This window comes from Myotis lucifugus, unplaced genomic scaffold (genome assembly GCF_000147115.1).
Source record: "Myotis lucifugus unplaced genomic scaffold, Myoluc2.0 scaffold_133, whole genome shotgun sequence".
NCBI classification, from domain to species: Eukaryota; Metazoa; Chordata; class Mammalia; order Chiroptera; family Vespertilionidae; genus Myotis; species Myotis lucifugus.
The window spans coordinates 3,621,227-3,642,797 of NW_005871181.1; positions in this window are offsets into that span (position 1 = coordinate 3,621,227).

Here is a 21,571-nt window from a genome sequence, read left to right on the forward strand (position 1 = left end):
CTAAACCTGAGTTTGACCTTAAGATGCACAATAGGATAAATCCTGACAAAAATGTTAGGACGCACAAATGTGAGCTAAGGAGCTTTTTCTCCAGAAATAAAACGTAGGTTCTTAATTTTTGCCAAGAAGCAGAAATGAAGAATGGGTTCGTCTCTGTGCGGTTGCCTTTGTGTTTGGTGCTTAATGAAGCTCCGCTGGCAAACGAGAAGCTAAAAGCCATCTGTGCAGAACACTTCGCAGATTCGAGCGTGATGGGAAATTAGCGACTTTTATGTTTTTATGGGCGAGATGCAAACCATGCAATTAGGAAAAATGATGCAGTTACAGACATTTTGAATTACCCAATGTAGTGTTCACTCCGAGCTCTGTAGGTCCACGGTGTTTGTAATTCATGATCTTCACCTTCCCTTCTTATATTTTAACGTATAGTGTACATCGTGGGGTTTCACAGACAGAGGTAATTATTAAAAGCCATTTGAGAAGAAAGTGATCTGGCAAATTAATCTCATATTGAGACTTACTTTCTTAGGTTACCACTGTCCCCTCCTGAATGCTACAGACATAATAGAGTAATATTTTAAACTAGAGGCCCAGTGTATGAAATTCGTGCATGGGTAGGTCCCTAGGGGCTGCCAGCTGCCGGCAGGGGCCTTCCTTTATTCCGTACCACCCCCTGGTGGTCAGCACACGTCATAGCGAGCGATGGAACTCCCAGTCGGTCAAACTCCCAAGGGGACACTTTGTACATTAGGCTTTTATATATATAGATGCCTGTATATGTCCAGTGGCCAAAACTCTGGAATTGAAAAATACATCGTTTCTCAGAAGTACCTGTTTTTTGAAAACTGTGAGGGGTCAGGTTTACTTAGAATCATCTATTTAATTCTAAGGTAGTCTTAATGTTTTACTGTTTAATATCCTGAGTACACTTTGAGACATATTCTTTTTCCTTGGCTGTAGATGACCAACAATGAGTGAGGGAATCACTATTGGTCTATTCATGCTCTCCTAAAGGGAAGCCTCAGGTTTAAGAATAACTATCTTATCACATCCGGTGTCCTTTAAAAATGGCTTTCTATATAGACATGTAAGTAATTCTTGTTTTACAAGAATACTCAAAATAAACAACTTTTGAAAGTGAGTTCAAAGTTTATTTTCACGGAGTGGATGAGAAGTTCCTTGGGGGTCAAAGGAGGAAAAAGAGCCAAATTTCTTGGACTTTAAAAGATGAGGCTCCAGTAAAACTGATAAAGGAATATCTAAATTTAAAAATAGATTTTGTATCACCTATGGCTTTTTTATCCATCCAGTTACCAGAAAGTTTCCTTTTTGCTTATTTCTTTTCTTTTCTTTTTCTTTTTATTGATCTCAAAGAGGAAGGGATAGGGAGAGAGAGATAGAAACATCAATGATGAGAGAGAATCATTGATTGGCTGCCTCCTGCACACCCCCTACTGGGGATCAAGCCCGCAACCCGGGCATGTGCCCCGACCTGGAATCGAATTGTGACCTCCTGGTTCCTAGGTGGATGCTCAACCACTGAGCCACACTGGCCAGGTCTTGCTGCTTATTTCTGAGCAACATCATCACTTGGTATTCATACAGTAAAATGTTCTCGTTGGAAGCATATCTTTTTAGTTTTTGTCATTGTGAGTGTTTGATGCTTATGAAAAGTGTCAGATTGACATTCGTCGATACCAAAGTCCTCAATCCGTGCCTTATTTAAGCCTTGGGGAAGCAGAGCCTTCTCAGCATGGCTACCACAGAGAAGTTAAGGAATACCCCAATGGCTTGGGGCGCGGCCTCTCCGCACAGTCTGTCAGCCGATGCACCAATTAACTCAACTACGATTTTTATGATGTGGACCAATTTCGCTGGAAAGTGGAGCCATGGCGGTCGGTTTTACAGTTGCCTCAAGAAACAAAGAGCCTGAACTAATTGCAAAAGCTGTCACTGGTGTCACGGAGCCACTGAGTTGGAAAGTTTACTGAGCAATCTCTCGCAGTCGGCTTCGTACCTAAACACAGTGATTTTACCGACATTGTACTATTTGCCTTAAAGCCGAACATGAGACCAGGAAAAATTAATTGAATCATTATATCAACGTAGACCTTCAGTGTTTTATTTATATGGTCATCAATTTCAGCGGGTAAGTTGAGCAATCCGGTCCTTCTCGGTCATACTGCTTAATCAGTGCATTGCTGAAACTCTCTGTCAAGCAACATTTGGTCTTCATGCAAGGCAGTTTGCAAGGTGTATAAACATATTCTGTGTAAGATTAGTTTCTACGTCTTGATGATAATTCCTGAAAAGAATAAACACATGGATGCCTGTCCTCTTTCGGTGATAAAAATTGGACAGTCTGTGGATATGTGAAACTGACATGAAAACGAGAAACCGCCCTGACTGGTTTGGCTCAGTGGATAGAGCGTCGGCCTGCGGACTGAAGGGTCCCAGGTTTGATTCCGGTCAAGGGCATGTACCTTGGTTGCGGGCACATCCCCAGGGGGGCTGTGCAGGAAGCAGCTGATCGATGTTTCTCTCTCATCGATGTTTCTGACTCTCTGTCCCTCTTCCTTCCTCTCTGTAAAAAATCAATAAAATATATTTTTTTAAAAAAAGAGAAGAAAATGAGAAATCCCCTAAGCCAGTGGTTCTCAACCTTCCTAATGCCACGACCCTTTAATACAGTTCCTCATGTTGTGGTGACCCCCAACCATAAAATTATTTTCGTTGCTACTTCATAACTGTAATTTTGCTACTGTTATGAATCGTAATGTAAATATCTGATATGCAGGGTTATTTTCATTGTTCGCGACCCACAGGTTGAGAACTGCTGCAACAGAAGAGATATGACCTGAGGTGAATATCTGGGTGGATGGGAAGATGGTTGGTGGACAGTTAGGAGCGGAGGAAACTTTATGCTGAGGGAAAATGTGGATGCTATTGTGTCACTCCCATAATACCCTGGGTGGGACATGGTCCACAAAATGTACTTTAAACCTCAAAAAAACACGTTTTCATTTTGAGCATATTTGGAAAACAAACAAAATTGTGCATACTGTCAAAAAAGAGAGACAACAGGCTCAAAATGGAGTCAGTGGTGCTAAAGCCACATTCCCAAACCAAGACCTAATGCCTCATTTAATTATAGGCTCGGCCTCCCCGAGGAGCAGACTCTTACCCCAGTCCATCTGGACTCACCTGGTGAGCACTAGGCAGGGCTTCTGCCTGACAGACCCTGTCATTCCATGAAGAAGGTGACCTCGCCACACACCACACTCTTCGCTAGGAGCTGCCGTGGCCCGCCCCTTCGGCCTAGAGCAGTGATGGCGAACCTTTTGAGCTCGGCGTGTCAGCATTTTGAAAAACCCTAACTTAACTCTGGTGCCGTGTCACCTATAGAAATTTTTTTATCTTTGCAACCGTAGTAAAACAAAGACTTGTATTTCTGATATTTATTTTATATATTTAAATGCCATTTAACAAAGAAAAATCAACCAAAAAAATGATTTCACGTGTCACCTCTGACATGCGTGTCATAGGTTCGCCATCACTGGCCTATACAGCTCTTTCCAGGAGACCCTTTCAATCTTCTAAAGGAGATGCTGCCCAATCCATAGATGTTTGAATAAAGCCAATAAGATCTTTAAAACTTACTCAGTTGAGTTTTGTTTCTTAACAATGTAATCTCCAAGAGAAAATCTCAACAAATTTGACAAAATCAACAACTTAAAGTTATGTTTGCTGATGCTGATAAGATAAAAATTGAAATCATTAAGTATGACTGTATACTATATATATATATATATATATATATTACCTGAAGTCAAAATAAATATATCTATGCATATAGGTATAGATTGCTATCAAATATGTATTATTTGTTATAGAAATAAAGTTGTCAAGATTAATTAAAAATACTTAGAACCAAAGGAAAATGAAAACACTACATTTCAAAAGTATAGAGAGTAGATGATAAAGTGGGACTAAAAAGGAAATGCAAAGTTTACATATATTTGGTGAAAACAAGGCAAATTCTTAAAAATATATATCAAACTATTTAATTTTAAAAGTTGGTGAAATATCAAGAGAGTAAACCCAAGGGAGACAGAAGGGAGAAAATAATAAATATAAGAGTAGAGGTCAGTAACAATAGCAACCAGAGAAAAGGCAACAGGTAAGATTAACAGCATTAAACAAACAACAACTGTGTTTTAGGAAAGAACAATGAAATTTAGCCAAATCTCTGCCAAAAGCATAAAATAAGTGAGAACATGCAAATAAATTCTGAATGTAAAAAGAGGAATAATTCCAAGCACAATAGAAGATTAATAGCTTAATAAAAGAACACAGTGAACAAATGTACACTAATAAATTTGGAAACTTATGGAACTTTAGAGAAAACAAATAGCCTTTGATAGTCTTATATTTTTTTATCCTTTCATTTCCTGCAGATGACTTTGCATTTATCTCCTGGTGCATAATTATAAGGTCTGCTTGAAGTCTTGCCTTCATCTGATCATTTCCATGTCTGAGGGAGCTTGCCGCAGACATCTTCTTGCCTTTTCTGGAGAATAAATCACATTTTCCTGCTTCTTTCAATGTTGAGTGATTTCGACTTTCACCTCGTGCAAATGCTATATAAACTCTGGGTTCTGTCGTAAATCTCTGCAAAATATTGAGCTTTTTGTTTCAGGAGGCGATCAGTCGTGCTAGCCTTAGACTGCAAGTTGTTCTGTGCTCGCTCTTATGTGGGTCTGTTCCATTCTCAGTGCACCTTTCCCAGCCTTTGCTACGCTGGGCAGAGTCAGATCCATGCATGTGCATAGCAGAGGTGAGTCTGGAACTTCTGAGGGTTCACACCGGGAATTAGGGGATCTCCTTCGCTGGTTCTCTCCTTCTCCCATCCTCCCCTCATTTTCCAACCCTTGGGGGCTCCCTTTCCTGTCTTCTGGCCAAAGGATGACACGATTCTGTCAGTTCAATGGAGGGATTTTCTGGTTGAAAGAAAGAGGCTCTGGCCTGGCCTGGCGTGGCTCAGTGGTTGAGCGTCAACCCATGAACCAGGAGGTCACCGTTCAATTCCCAGTCAGGGCACATGCCTGGGTTGTGGGCTTGATCCCCAGTAGGGGGAGTGCAAGAGGCAGCCAATCAATGATTCTCTCTCATTATTGATGTTTCTATCTCTCTCTTCCTCTCCTTTCCTCTTTGAATCAAGATATAGATATAGGCATAGACATAGATATAGATTTTTTTTTTTAAGAAAGAGGCTCCGTTTGGCTTAGCTTAGTTCTTGTTGCCCCTGGAGATGCCTACACGTTTCTCAAGTAAAGATACCAAGTGGGCACTCGAGTAAATGCAACTGGACAAGGGAAGGTCCACGAGGGCTGGATGTCCACCATGAGGAGGGCATGGTGCTGGAGATGTCAGGGGCGGAAGGGACACTGAGCGTCACTGACTTGGTCCCTATTATTTTTCAGAGCAACCTCTGCAAATAGGGAGTTACAGTGACTGGCTTGGGGGACAATCCCAGGCGCGCCAAGAATCCAGTGCCGATATAGATCGGGCTACATCAGAGACATGAGCACCGTGCCCGCTGCACGCTGGTTCCAATGGTGCCGAGTCAGACTGTCTAGAACTGTGGTTCTCAACCTTCTGGTCCTTTAAATACAGTTCCTCATGTTGTGACCCAACCATAAAATTATTTTCGTTGCTACTTCATCACTGTAATGTTGCTACTGTTATGAATCATAATGTAAGTATCTGATATGCAGGATGGTCTTAGGCGACCCCTGTGAAAGGGTCGTTCGACCGCCAAAGGGGTCGAAACCCACAGGTTGAGAACCTCTGGTCTAGAAGCTAAAAATCACAGGCTCGCGTGCCAGATACGTGAGCGACAAGGTGGATTTCATTTTGAGACATTTTTTCAAAAGAGTCACTTTGGTGCTTGCTCACAATTTGTGGTTAAATATCCAAGGATAAAGGCAATGGATGGAGTAGAAAAATATGGGGAAGCCAGCAGAGGGGATGAAGGAATAGAACCTGAGTTTGACTAAACGTGACCAATTTGAAAAATAAGTACCTGCATTGAGAGCAATCTTTCAAGGAGGCAGCGTATATAAAAAGTGCCCAGCACAACCTCTGCAGCCACAGTGAGCTGCCACTCAAGCAGTGGTAGCGTCACCATTAGCTTAAACCAGGGGTCCTCAAACTTTTTCAACAGGGGGCCAGTTCACTGTCCCTCAGACCGTTGGAGGGCCGGACTATAGTTTAAAAAAAAAACTATGAACAAATTCCTATGCACACTGCACATATCTTATTTTGAAGTAAAAAAACAAAACGGGAACAAATACAATATTTGTATTTGCATGTGGCCCACGGGCCGTAGTTTGAGGACCCCTGGCTTAAACACACAGCAGTCCACCCGCCGAGGTTCTGCCTTCATGCTCATTAGCAGGGGAAGGACCATCCTGAACCTACGGCTACAGGAGAGCTGAGCACGGAGCTCTGCGAGGAGGAGGGAGCTCCCAGTGTGCCATTATCCCCCGAAGATGGCTCTCTTGTTCAACAGGTTTCTTCTTGCAAAGGAAACAAGATATGAGCCTCAATGCCCTCACCACTCCTTCCAAAAGCATGTAGGATGCTTGCGCTGGTTAGAAGGTGGCCCTAAAGGCTGGGAAGCCGGCGTATGGCTCCAAACCAGGGCTGTTCTGTTCTAAGAGCCCAAAGACAATGCAGAGCCTTTGATGATTGAGAGAAGACAGTCCTTCTCGTGTGTGGGTGCAATTAAACCTGCCCTCCGCGCTTTAACCAGGATGAATGCTGTGGCCCTTCAAGAGGATCTGAGTCCAGCTCCCCGAGTCCACAGGGCGACAGAGGAGCGGTTAAGTCGAGCGCTGTTTTATTGTGATTTTGGTAAATGTCCGTGACACGTCCAGTGACCAAAACCACGGGCATGGGACAAGCAGCAGGGTGTCGGGAAAGCAGTTAAGCCCCTGACGTGGAAGCTGCACGCCCGGGTGCCTGTCCTGGAAAATACTGTCCCCGCCAGGCTCGTCTGACTGACAGCCAGCCAGGGGTGCGTCTCTAATTGTGATGTATTGAGACAAGTCTGTGCTGATTAAAAAAAAACACACACACACAGTGATAGGCCTCAACCCTGGCAGTTACCAGCCTGCAAGCATTTGGGCACGAAAATGTTTTCTTAACTTCTGGGGATCAAGGCAGAGTTTGGACTAAAGGGCCTCGTACGGTCACTTGCACTCTAAGAATCTACGGTGCTACAATGTGTTCAACTATGCGCAGTTCATACCACATTCATTTCACAAATTTGGCTTTTACAAGTGATTCTACTTCCACAAAGGTTTCCAAGACTTAGAAAAAAAATCCAAATAAAACCTGACTGGAATAGACATCCTATATAATAAAAGGCTAATATGCAAATTGTCCCCTTGACCAGGATTTTGACTAGGGGGCGGGGCTGGCCAGCCAACTGCCCACAGCCCTTCCCCCCGGCCAGCCCTGATTGGCCCCTCACCCCTACCCTGATTGGGCGGGCTGGCCGGACTCTACCTGTGCCCGAATTTGTGCACCGGGCCTCTAGTATATAAAAAATGGGTGGAAGAAATGGATGATGACATCTAGAATGTTCTCGAGGCCTGCATAATTTTGGAGAGGAAGCTAATGGGGCCAGAAGAAAGAATTCTTCCTCAAAATTCAGCATAAAAGAACAATTAACGAGATGATAAGCTGCTGAACCGGAAGGAACAGCGGAAGTCACAAAGTGCAAACATTCGCTTAAGGATGGGCTGGGGCTGGGACTCTGGGTCCTTCTTGCATGTAATTTAAAAACACAGCTGTGCGGTGCCCTCTCTACGTTTAAGAACCTGTTTTCACAGAAACCTCCTTGATATCCCTGTCCTTTGTATCAGAAAGACCAAAGAAAGGATTAGAGTACAGACACACTATGGAAATAGTGCCAGGGGAACAAATGCATGTATTTCCAGGAGAGGAACAGAAATGGGTAAAAGAGTCACGTTTGGTGTGAAGGCATCAGCACCTCTTAAGAGCAACAGCCGTCTATCATTTCCAAAAAAGGGCCCATCCAACCATGCCAGATTTTCTGAAATTATTTTCTGAGAAAAGCAACAAAAAGATTTTTAAATCTAAAATATTTAAGAGTTAACTACTGCCCAGCCAGCGTGGCTCAGTGGTTGAGCATCGACCTCTGAACCAGGAGGTCAAGATTCAATTCCCCGCTCAGGGCACAAGCCCAGGTTTCCGGCTGGATCCCCAGTAGGGGGCGTGCAGGAGGCAGCCGATCAATGATTTTCTCTCATCATTGATATTTCCATTTCTCTCCTTTCCTCTCTGAAATCAATAAAAATATGTTTTTTGTTTTTTTTAAAGTTAACTATGCACTCCTCCTTTTAGAACATTGTGGAGGCAAAACAAAACCAGTGTTGCCTGGAGCCACCTGTTTGCCACCTCTGGTTTCCACAACAAGAGGAACATTTTGGGTTGCACTTTTTAATGCAGGGATTTTAACTCATGAAATGGCTTCGTGCTTCACACTGTACTGTTTTGTACTCTTTCGGAGGGGGTCACTTCCCTCTAACCGCTGTGTCCCTGAGGGGAGAGAGAAGCTTCTATTTCTTTGTGATTTCTCTCAGAAATGAATGCCCAGGAGGCATCCAGTACCTCCTTGCTGGTGGGATAATATTCTAAGGGTTATGCGCAGCCCAGGATGGCCCTTCTGAGCCCTTTGAACACATACCACAACTGGCAAAGGCAATTCGGAAAAGGTTCCACGGGATCCTTGACTTACTCTATCATTTTACTCTTAAATCAAAAGCAATAACACAGTAAACAAATCCTCCTCCAGCTCCATTTCTATGTGTCAAATTAAAAAGTCTGAATCGTGTTAAGTGCAGGCCTAAGCTTTTGATTAAATTCAACTTCATTTATTCATTCGGCTGCTACTTATTGAATTCCTATTAACTGCCAGACCGTCTCCCAGGTGCTGCCGATGGAGCAGTTACGACATTACTAAAGCCAAGTTCTTGCCTTTATGGCTAGAAGGTTTTTACAAGGGACTTTGCAAGTAATATGCTTGTAACAAGATCTGCTTTCCCACCCACCCCACCCCCGGTCTTGACTTGTTCTAATTTTAGGATATATCCAGTGTAGAAGATCTAATTTTTGGATGTATGGTCTATACTTCAGTGAACACAAGAAGCCCTCTTACAAACTTCTAAGTAATTATACTCAATAATTAAATGATCAAGGAAGATCCATTCTATGTTGTTTAAATGATTCAGGGGGAATTGGAAGTAACGGTCTGGCTGGTAGAACTGTGTGTAATTATTTTCCATTAATATTTCCAATAGACCAGAACTCGGGCTTGGCGATACACAGCGCTGGGGGGGATATTGCAGAAGAGACCTAAGCAGGCTTGTATACTGTGGTGCTCAGCAGCATTTTATCGTTGTTCTGTACGGAAACAACATCTTGCCGTGGCCATTACTGCAGCCAGCACGGAGATGCAGGCCTTCAGGAATCGCCCCTGGTGGGGTGACGCTAACTGAGGCTAGTATGTTGCTCTTAGCAACGCACTCTTGCCAACAACACAGCGTATGCTGGCTTTGACCATGGGGGAAACATCGGTTTCCTAAAGATAAACTGACCAACCTATAGAAAAGGCACGTGATTCCAAACTCATCCGACAGAAGACAGCTTAAATAACCGGCCTCAGGAAATGGGCATGTAAAACGGAATGCAGACTCATGTCCTGCTCCCAGGGGCCCTGCGCAGAAGGGGCACGTGTCAGGAGGGTGCCTATGGCTGCCACAAGCACTTCCCTGGTTTTTGCTCGGGCATCTCGAAGGCCACAGCTCTCCCAGGCCGGCAGAATGTTATACCCCAGTGATGGCGAACCTTTTGAGCTCGGCATGTCAGCATTTTGAAAAACCCTAATTTAACCCTGGTGCCGTGTCACATATAGAAATTTTTTGATCTTTGCAACCATAGTAAAACAAAGACTTATATTTTTGATATTTATTTTATATATTTAAATGCCATTTAACAAAGAAAAATCAACCAAAAAAATGAGTTCCCGTGTCACCTCTGACACGCGTGTCATAGGTTCGCCATCACTGTTATACCCTGACCCTCATTCCCTCTGACCCCGCCTGCATGCTTGTTTCTGGGCGGAAGTGGGAGAGAAGTACCCCAGGTGGTCTGGGGAGAGCCTGGTGTGTGGACAATGAGTAGACTGACCTGCAAGGCAGGGTTCAAGCAGCCGTGGGTGATGCTGTGACGTCGGGTCTGTTGCTACTTCTCCTGACTGTGTCTCGGCCACTGGAAACTCCTCTTGCTCAAGGTGGCTCCCTCTTTTCAGGTCACCAGGCGACACCTTTGCGAACATAGTAGCGGTCAGTCAAGCCTCATGGAACAATTTTTCATTGTTTCTCCCCCACCCACCCCTTATATTGATAAACTTACACGAAGAAGTAGATGTTCTTTACTCCATATCGTGAGACAGTTTTATTATTATTATTATTATTATTATTATTATTATTATTGAGAGAAAGGGAGGAAAGAGAAACATTAATGATGAGAATCATTGATCAGCTGCCTCGTGTGCGCCCCCTACTGGGCATCGAGCCTGCAACCTGCCTGGGTATGTGTCCTGACCGGGAATCGAACCGCAACCTCCTGGTCGACGCTCAACCCACGGAGCCAGGCTGGCGGGGCGAGTGAGACAGTTCTTGAAAGAGAAAGTGCCCAAGAGGGGGAATCGATCTGTTTAGGAGGGGAACTCTTTAATCTCCAAAGTTACAATGAAGAATGGGGTGTGTGCTGAGCAACATGGTAACTGCTTCTTGTCCCTGGCAACGAACAGTCATTTCAAGGAACAACTTGTTCCTCGGGCTCAGAGAACAAAGTTCGAGTTAACGTGGGATAATTAATGGGGGAGACTGCAGAACAGGAAGCGACAGAATGAACTCCTGTTCCGAGTGTGCCGTGTATAGAACAAAGGATTGACTCCAAAGAGGTATTTGGAGAAGCAGTGGCAGCCACGGGAATCGACTTCCTGAAACCCCCGACACGGGGTTTTTATGTAGCTTTTCTGCGGAAAGGAACTGGGAGAGGCTCAGGGGTATACTGCTGCTCATGTCTGTTTGTGGCCACTTTTGTTCATCAGAAAATTCTATGCAAAACCAGCCTCTTTGCATATCCACCCGCTGCTGCTGATGGTTCTGCCTTGTGGAGTCACAAGAGCACTTGCTCAGACAGCTTACAAAGAAGCGCAGTATGTGGTGTGAGGGCAGCTCGGGGAACACAGGTCTGATGGCAGATGGTGAGGATTTATAGGAAAGAAAGTAAGTCACGAGTGACCAGATACACAAAGCTACAGAAGGTCAAGTGTCTTGGGAAGGTCTTTTCCCTGCTGTTGGGTTGGCTTTCTTTTTAAAGGTACATGCATATTTGTTCTTTCGTAAACAATCCATGACTCAGTGCATCCGTCTCTTGGGAGATAGATGGAGCCAGAGGAGACACAAGTCCCCACTGCCATCGTAATATTTTAAGAGATTCAAGTTGAGAAAAATATGTGAGCGATCTAAATATACGACGGATCACAATGCATATCATAAAATTATGCAACGACGCGACATATGCACCAGAGGGATTTGAGGTAAATGATAGAATTTTCATAAGCAAGAAGCGCACGCGGAAAAACAGGCGTGGTTTTAAAAACGTGTGATCTAATCACAGTTTCAAAGGTCATAGGAAGACATGATGAATTGAGGAACATTCTTAAATGCTTTACGAATTTATCTGCCATGGAAATGGTCTCTGGATCCATCTGGAAGGTGCTAATCACGTGACAAATGATAAACTCAAATTCAGACACTGACTCCATATAAATAAAAATAGATATATATTTTAAAAAGAATGTGATCACAAATTTAAGAGTGATCTGATATCAAGAGTGGGGTTAATTCTTGCTACACTGACTTAGCAGGATTCTTGCTAAAAATGGGGTACAGGCCAAAGATTAGGCCCAAGGATGAGGCCTACTCTGAGAAGTGCATGACTTTTGCCAGTAGAAAGTCTTTGTCAATAATCTATAGTTAATCACCCTCTTCATAGGAAACACTGATTACTTCACATCCTCACATTTATCTTCTTTTAATCTAAAGGCTAATAAAAAGGGATTTATTAGCTGAATCTCAGTGCTTTCTCTGGAAACGGCTCTTAAATTGTTGCAAAATAAAGTTAGGAACAGCAACTGAGTGACATATGATACAGGTTTTTTGGTGAAAGTGTCCCAAACCAACCTCTGCATATTCATCTGCTAGTGTTTGTCTCCCACGGTTAAAAATACATCCTTCGTTGTCAAAATGTGCGTCAAAGTTTCGGAGACGCAGAACACTGTGCTTACTCCCTCAGCGTTCTTGAATTTTGATTTCGCTCCCATTTTCACGTTCTTTTCTTGACTGTCTGCAGATTCTCTGACAAATGCAAATACGCCTGAACTACTCGGATTGTCTGCAATTCACTGCTGCCCCGTTTTATCTTCAACTAAGACCACACACCCACCGTGATATGTCTTCTTCTGGGAGGAGAGCCTTTGGGTCCCAGATCCTATAAGGAATTATGTTGGCAATCCATCTTCATCCTCTCGTTACTTTAACTTCTTTCCTCATTCCCCTCTTTAAACCTGTGAATGGTATGTTAAGCATAATATATATTGTCTTTTTGTCCAGGAGTTGACTTTTGGGAATGCCTATCTTTGTTTTTTTGTTTTAAATATATTTCATTGATTTCTGAGAGGAAGGGAAAGGTAGAGAGAGATAGAAACATCAATGATGAGTGAGAATCATTGATCGGCTGCCTCCTGCACGCCCCCCACTCAGGATGGAGCCTGCAACCAGGGCGTGTGCCCTGACCGGGAATTGAATCTTGACCTCCTGGTTCATAGGTTGATGCTTAGCCACTGAGCCATGCCGGCTGGGCGGGAAATGCCTATTTTTGCATGATTATAAGAAAAACCATCTTGACTTACCTGTAAAAATCTGAAAAATTATTCCAAGTTTCCTCCATAATTTTATTTCCCCACATTTCAACTCAGAGTCTGGTCTTGTGATGTACATCGGTGCTCAGTGAATCCTGACCTCTGACATTCTTGTAGCAAACTTTGGTGAAAATTCTCCAAAGCGATGTTGAATAATGTCAGAGGCTACTGTTTGAATGGCGTCCCTCTCATACTGTAAATGCCACTGTTAGCATGTCTTGTATCAGGGAGCTGGTCATTTCATCTTCTTCACACACTTCGCTAAAATAACCGGGGACATTTTTCCTCCAAAAGCCCTAAAAGTCTTTGTTCATAAACAATGCCATTAAGGGGGAAGCATTTTAATTCTTATAAAAGCTTGAGTGCAGAGCAACTGAATGGTAAATGCATATAGAGTGTTTACATGATATCGAGGAGTCAGGGAAGATTTCCTACAAGGGTGACATTAATCCGAGGTTGTAATCAAAGAAGGAGCTAGCCTTGTAAAGATGACAAAGAACATTCCAGGCAGAAAGAAGACCAAGGTGGCAGTTTCTTCTATGCCCTTCCTCTCTCCTCTAGGCTTAGCCTTAATGGTTAAATGACCAAATAACTAAAACACTCTATACCTCTCTAACCAATGCCCCCACCACACACACACACACACACACACACACAAAACCAAAAAAAACTTAAAGAGAAAGGAAAGCACATTGGGTGATATTTCAAAATATTTTTCTATATCTATCTAAAGAGTTTGCCATAGTGCTTGGCTAACATATTTTGAGAATTTTCTATGTGCCAGGTACTGTAATTTTTTTTTTTTGGAAGGGAGAGGAGGAGAGACAGAGAAACATCAATGATGAGAGAGAATCATGACCTCTTGATTCATAAGTCGATGTTCAACCACTGAGCCATGCCGGCCAGGCCAGGTGCTGTAATTTTAATTCTCATGACAACTGAGTAAGATGCTATTCTTTGCAAAAATGAAGCTTTATTCTAACTCGACTGCCATGATCTTTCCTTTATGTAGCTCCTAAAAATTATTTTTGCTTTGAAACTTCTTGATGAGACAAACATAGGTTTTCTCTGATGACAAAGTGATGCCTAGTTAGATCTTCATCACAATCACATTATCATGAAAGTGTTGGCAAATTAAGGCTTTTAGTAAAAGTAAACTTACAATGAATATGCATGTGATTTTGATAAATTGCCGAAACATTTCCTAGGAGCAGTAGGCTTCATTCATAGGTAAATTCATTCAAAACATGTAATTTTAACTTTTACCCTTCAACTTACACTGCAGCTAAAATGGAGTCTTTAAGCTATTCTTTCTTAACATCATAAATAGAATCACATCAGGGAGCAGGTTCTATGTTAATTCCAGCTCTACCAACTTCCCCTTCACTTAAATGTAATAATAGTTCAGGGCTATTACACTGTAGAACTTTTAATAGGCTGATAACAATAATTTTTTATGAAAACAAATTTTAAATTAAGTATCCAAATTCCATTGTGAATATCAAAATTTTGAAGGATTTTGGGTAGATCTCCTACTACCTCTCCCAGTAAAGTGTGTCTGGGGAAGGGATTGAGACTTCCTTTCTGTGTCACTCAGGATGGACACAGTCATGGTGTTGTAACAACTCCCAAATCTCAGTGATTGAAACCCCAAATGGCATCGTTTTAGCTGGTATTCTATGGCTCAGTTCATCACAGTCATCCCACATCCCATACCAATCAAGCCCCCTCCACCCAAACTGGTCCTAGTATCTGGGAATATTGCCTGCCTGCTTATCTTCCCCCACCCTCAATGATTCTGTGTGTGTGTGTGTGTGTGTGTGTGCAATTTTATTTTCTATCCTAGAGGCCCGGTGCATGAAATTTGTGCATTCATTGCGGGGGGCGGGTGTCCCTGAGCCAGGCCTGCGCCCTCTCGCAGTTTGGGAGCCCTTGGGGGATGTCCAACTGCCCCCTGGTGGTCAGTGCGTGTCATAGCAACCCGTCTTTCTGCGGTTCAGTCAATTTGCATATTAGCCTTTTATTATATAGGATTTTCTTCCTTGTCCCCAGTCTCTCTCTCCCTATTTCTAACTCTACAATTCCGTCATCCCAAATTTACAATTCGTTAGTTTGTTGGTGACCTCTCCTTTTAGAAGTTTCTAATTGCGGTTGAAAAGAAAGGGATACCATCATCCTTAGAGACTTCAGTACCCATGACGATGCTTTGCCCAGTACCCTGGCTTATCAGTTTCTCAGCCTTATCAACCCCAAAGATCTGGGCTGTTTATCTGACCTCACCCAGTCATCCACATCCTTATCTTGATTCACTGCATGAGTTTATTTCTTAAGCTTTTCCCTCCCGCTTATTGTTAAAATGTCACAATACTGTCTGTTTGCCCCAGATGGTGACCCCGCATGCTTCCTGGGCCTTTGCACTTGCTGTCCCCTCTGCATGGGAGTTTTCTAGATATTTGTGTGTGTCTGTTGCTTCCCAGCTTAAATTTCACTTATTTGTTCAGCACACTGTCATATTTATTTCTTTAAAAAATTTTTCAATGACACTGAAATACAACATTATATTAGTTTCAGGTGTAATATAACTTAGCAAGTGTCACTTTTTAAGAAAAGTGATACATTCCCTGCCTGTTGGAGATAAAAGTACGCCATTTTCTCTTATTACATTTCTTAACAATACTTTAAAATTATTTATGTGTCCACTTCCATTTCTCTCCTATAAAGTAAGGAGGGTTTGGGGAGTGTGTATAATTTTTGCCTGATATATACCAAGGGAGGAGAACAGTACCTTATAAGTGGAAACTTAAATACTTAAACAAATGCCCGGGAGCCAAGAGGGAGAAATGACATTTTGCCCAAAAAGAAAATGAATTTAAATAAACAACACAACAGCTTTCTTACGAACTAGATTATGGTTGAAAAGGCGATGCTGGGGCTGAGAGGTAAGAGGTGACAGCACTTTGGTCAGAAAGATGGAGCAACAAAGGCCTGCAAGAGAGAGTCAACCAAGGTCCTTTCTCCCCAGCAACGGAGGAGAGCTGTGTGAATTCCACTACAAATACAATAGACTGCAGTGCAGGTATAGAAAAGGCAATAGAACCATATTTGTTGATCTAGAAGAGTGATGGCGAACCTTTTGAGCTCGGCGTGTCAGCATTTTGAAAAACCCTAACTTAACTCTGGTGCCGTGTCACATATAGAAATTTTTTGATCTTTGCAACCATAGTAAAACAAATATTTATATTTTTGATATTTACTTTATATATTTAAATGCCATTTAACAAAGAAAAATCAAACAAAAAAATGAGTTCGCGTGTCACCTCTGACACGCATGTCATAGGTTCGCCATCACTGATCTAGAAAGATGTTTCTAATGTAGTGTTAAATACCAAAAAATATATATAAATATGGATAGTACCCTCTTCTTTTCTAAATGCAAGAGAAAAAAACAGGGGATATATCCCAATATTAAAATTTAATAGCTTACATTGGGAAAATATGGGTAATTTATTTATTTTTCATGCCTGAATTTTTATTTTGCTTTAGACTACATACATTAATTATGTTATAGGATGTATTCATGTGCTGAGAACCACCAGTTTGCAATAAATCATTCAAATGATCTACACGCATCCTTGCAAGTGAAAAATACACATGGAGTCACAGGTGAGGAGGGCAGGTCACCTTCAAGGGTCATAATCCTCAGAGCATGTGTCAGGGGCACGCTGATCAGAAATAGTATCTGAGAGATCAGAGAATGAAATATAAGATATAAGAGAATGGCATGTTCACTTTGGAGAGATTTCTAGAGAGCTTCGCTAGTATAGCAAGAAAAAATGCATTTTCCTAAAGTCACCCAGCACCCAGCATTTTTTTTTTACGGTACTGAAGCTCAAAATAAGTTTGACAGATCAAAGCATTTGCTTGAGTTCCTCATGTTACCCATTCTGAGAGTTTACTTACTGTGAGGTATGTTTCTGAGAATGCCCTCAAAATCTAAGAAAATTATATTAGCATCATGGTTTTCTTTTACTTAATCTTTACTTGTAGACAGAATTAGTATAGCCGCCATTTTTTAAAAATATGACTATGAACATGATACCTGGAACAGAGGCTATTACCAGGAAAGAACACAGTGACCAGCCCAGTAGCTGGAATGATAGCCACCCTGCTTTCCTGAGCCTGGGGTGTGGGCAGGGACATGGGCTCAGGGCTCAGGAGATCCCTGCATTTGTATTAATGCTCTGATGTTGCCATCTTGAAATTCTTAATGATTTCTGAATGAGAAACACTTGCTTTTATCTTGCACTGAACTCTACAAATTACCTAGCAGATCCTGCTTTTAGTAACTATAACTAGGTCTGGGGAGAGTTGGGGAAAGTTGACAGGCAGGACACAGAATTGATTCACTGTGTGTTAATACACGGATATTAGAGCCAAATCAATGCCTATTTAGGTATTGACCAAAGTGAATACTAGTTTGACATATATTGGGAAGTTTAGTTTTAAAAGAGTTGGTCGCCCTGCTGGTGTGGCTCAGTGGTTGAGCATCGATCTATGAATCAGAAGGTCACAGTTTGATTCCCAGATAGGGCACATGCCCAGGTTGCAGACTCGATCCCGAGTGTGGGACGTGCAAGAGGCAGCCAATCAATGATTCTCTCTCATTACTGATGTTTCTATCTCTCTCTCCCTCTCCCTTCATCTCTAAAATCAATTTTAAAAAAATACATATTTTTTTTTAAAGGTAGTTGGGTCAAGTCCACCTGAAACATATAATTTTAATGGAGGCCCGGTGCACAAATTCATGCACCAATGGGGTCCCTCAGCCTGGCCTGTGGGATTGGGCCGAAACTGGCTCTCCGACATCCCTCCGAGGGGTCCCAGATTGTGAGAGGGTTCAGGCCAGGCTGCGGGACCCCACTGGTGCACGATTGGGGCTGGGGAGGAACCATGGGAGGGCTCCAGGGCGTGTCCAGCCTGTCTCGCTCAGTCCCAATAGGCCAGAACCCAGCAGTAAGCTAACCTACCGGTTGGAGCGTCTGCCCCCTGGTGGTCAGTGCACATCATAGCAACTGGTCGACAGGTCGACTATCTGCCCCCTGGTGATCAGTTCACGTCATAGCAAGCAGTTGAGCGGCCTTAGCATATCATTAGCATATTACGCTTTGATTGGTTGAATGGCCGACTGGACACTTAGCATATTAGGCTTTTATTATATAGGATTAACCAATGTCACCCCCAATAAATTCAATTATCTATCTATATATATTAGTTTAAGATTTATATATAGGAGGGTACCTAGGCTGTGCAAACATGTATGACTAATTTCAAAAGTGTTTTGAAAATTGCTCCAATTATTTCCTGATAGAAAAAAAAACACTTCTGTGAAGGGTTTAGAATAATCAAATCACGGAGCAAAGCAGGATTTCTAGAATTGGCTGGGTTACTGGCATGACATGGTCAGGTCAGGATGTGTGACCATCTGAAGCTGGCAATTACAGGCAGCCCCTGGATCCCATGAGAGTGGTAGGAAGCACTTAAAAATGGGATCATGTTGCCTGTCCGCATCACCTACAGGATTTACTCGAGTGCTGCTCCTGCTTTGCCAGCGTTTTGTAGAAAGCCTTTCGAAGGGCAGGCTGCAAGCTGAGAGCGGGAGTCTGCAAGGGAGTGGTTAGGTCTTTTTTTTTAATGTGAGAGAGGAGAGATTTTCTCTTCCTAATAAAAGCAGCGCGGAGCTTGGTGACTATGATACCGTCTCTCGAATCCATCAAGAACGGAAGGCCTCGCAGTTTGAAAATACCTCAGGAAAATGTCCATGCGTAGCCTTTCATTCCAAGTCATTTAACTTGCATTTAAACATGCCAGCCCAGCAAAACCAGGCTGCTGGTTTCATTGGTGCAAATGAGAGAGATCTGAATGGAGTGGGGTTTGGGGAGAAGAAAGAAAATTAGAAGTATTGCCTTTAGGAAAATAACACTTACATAACAACATTTTTTTAATAACTTTACCAAAAAAAAAAACCTCTTTTGAACGAGTTTGAATTCAAGCAATTAGTGGACTCAGAGCTAAGTTAGGGCGTGTGTACCTCACAGCGCACTGCCCGTCTGCACCCCTGGGCTGGCTGCTGGGCTTTCCTTCAACGTTGTTTGAAGACTAAAGGTGAAATATATGCGAAACGATTGGCACAGTGTTGATGCACAACAGACGCAACTACTTCTTGGTCTCTATTTTTATCCAATAAAATAATATACACATATGCCGCATGCACAAATACTTGCCTATCAGGTTATTATCTGTCTACTCGGTTGGCATAAAAGAGAATTCAAGGTATCTCTCTCTCTCTCTCTCTCTCTCTGTTTTTGTCTGTCTCTCTCTATGTCTCTGTCTCTCTGTCACTGTCTCTCTGTGTTTCTATCTCTCTCTCTCTTTGCCTCTGTCTGTGGGTATCTCTGTCTGTCTGTCTGTCTCTCCTCCACTCTCCTCAATACTGTAAGTCTCCTAACTCCTCTGACCTCCCCCAGGATCTGACTTGTTCTTTTTCTCGGCCTCTGACCCCATTAGTTGTCCCATCATGTTACTGGAAGAGAAAAGAAGGTGTAGGGTAGGAATTCCATTTGGGGGGTGGTGGGGGGCTGCCCGTGCAACTTTGAAATGAAACATCTACCCAACTCCCCACAACTCAGACCGTCGACCACTTGGCACTCTCTTGGCCGTGCTATATGCTAAGGAGAGTCCCTGTTTTCCTCTGCCAGCCCCCCTGGAGACTGGGGTCTGCTCCCCCAGAGCGAGGGGGCCAGGGCTAGAAGGGAATATGGTGACACCTGCTCTGAGAAAGGGACAGTCCTGGGAGTCAGGAAAGTCCAGCCCAAAAAGTGCAGGGAGGTGCACCTATGAAGACAGCGTGTATTTCACATAATCAATTGGCTGGTAAGGGCGGTGCACGGTGAGCATTTATTGGACAAATGGACTTTCCTGAGGGGTTTGGATGGTTTTACGGTTGGGAGAGGAGAACAGCGAAGCCAGTGCTGTAAATACCGATCTGAGCGAATCAGGCGCGGACTCCACACCAGTTAAACCTTCAGAGGCCCTACTTCCCCCTGAAAGTAAAAGCACGGACGTTATAGAAACAGAGGGAAGCAGAAAGACCTCTGACAGAGGTGGTTAAGGAAGCCCGAAGGGGTCAAAGGAAACACAGCGGAAAAGAATCCAAGAATCACTGCTTGGAATTCTCCTTTGGAAGCTGAGCACGGAAACCTAAGGAATATATTACAGTCAATTTCTGCTCCATGGGACATTTTCATGTGTCCAACGACGACAAAGGAAAGAAAAGCAGTTCAGCTGTTTAACAAAATTAGCTGAATAATGTGAAATAGGTCGATATGCCCCCCTATTTTTGGTCACTAGGCAGATCATAAATTACAGGCCCGGAAAATGCTATAGCTCAGTGAGATTACCACATCCAAGGATTTGCCAAAATGGGAATGTAAAGCCTTATATTCTGACCAAAACTATTTTTAGTTCCCTTTCATATTGCAATATGTTTTAATTAATTATTATTTTACATTTATCTTTATTGTTATATTCATTACAGATGTCCCCTCTGCTTCTTTCCCTCACGGACCCCTCCATCCCGCACCCACCCCACCCAAGCCTTCACCACACTATTGTCCGTGTCCATGGGCTCTGTGTTTTCATCTTTTATGTTGTCAAATATAAAACCTGTCAACATACCCAAAGAAGCTGAAAAACCCGCTTCTGTAGATTCACAGAATCAAAGCTATGGATGAGCTCCAGCCCACCGGTGAGAGCATCGAGACTGAGCAGAGGCAGATGGCACGCTCACAGCCAGCGCATCACTGGCCGAGGGAGAACTGAAGTGGGATTTGTATAACCCTCGGCCTTCCTGAGGGTCACCTGCAAGTGGCTCAGGGCGTTGAGCTGGGAAAATGCTCTGCTCATGTCCCAGGCCTGAACCCCTCTTCGCTGGGGACTTGGGAGACATCCCTGGGGTTCCTTTTCCCCGCCCATTGGGGAGAAATGTCTTTCCACACATCCTGATCCGTCAGGGCCCACTGGCTTCATGGGGTGAACCCCTTCAGAGCATCCCAGGTGTCGATGCGAAGGGTCAAGGGTCAGTAGCAGGGACCCGGGGTGGTCAGCAGCCAATGGGCTGAGTCCACCCCGCTGGCGGCTGTGATGTGTTCCTTCTCCAGAGGCTCCACCACTAGCACTGCTGCTCCCTGGGGGACATCGGCCTCTGCCCCTCCCCAAGCTGGGACCCAGGTTCTAGGGGTGCTCTCCCCTCCTGCAGTTTTTGCCACTGCGCCCAACCCAGGACTTCCCAAGTCACTTCAGAACTTCTCTCTGCTTCCCTGGTATTTGCCTTCTCCAAAGTGTCTGAATCCCCGTCCCACACACCACGGAGGAATTAGAGCAGCGGTTCTCAACCTGTGGGTCACGACCCCTTTGGGGGTCGAACCACCC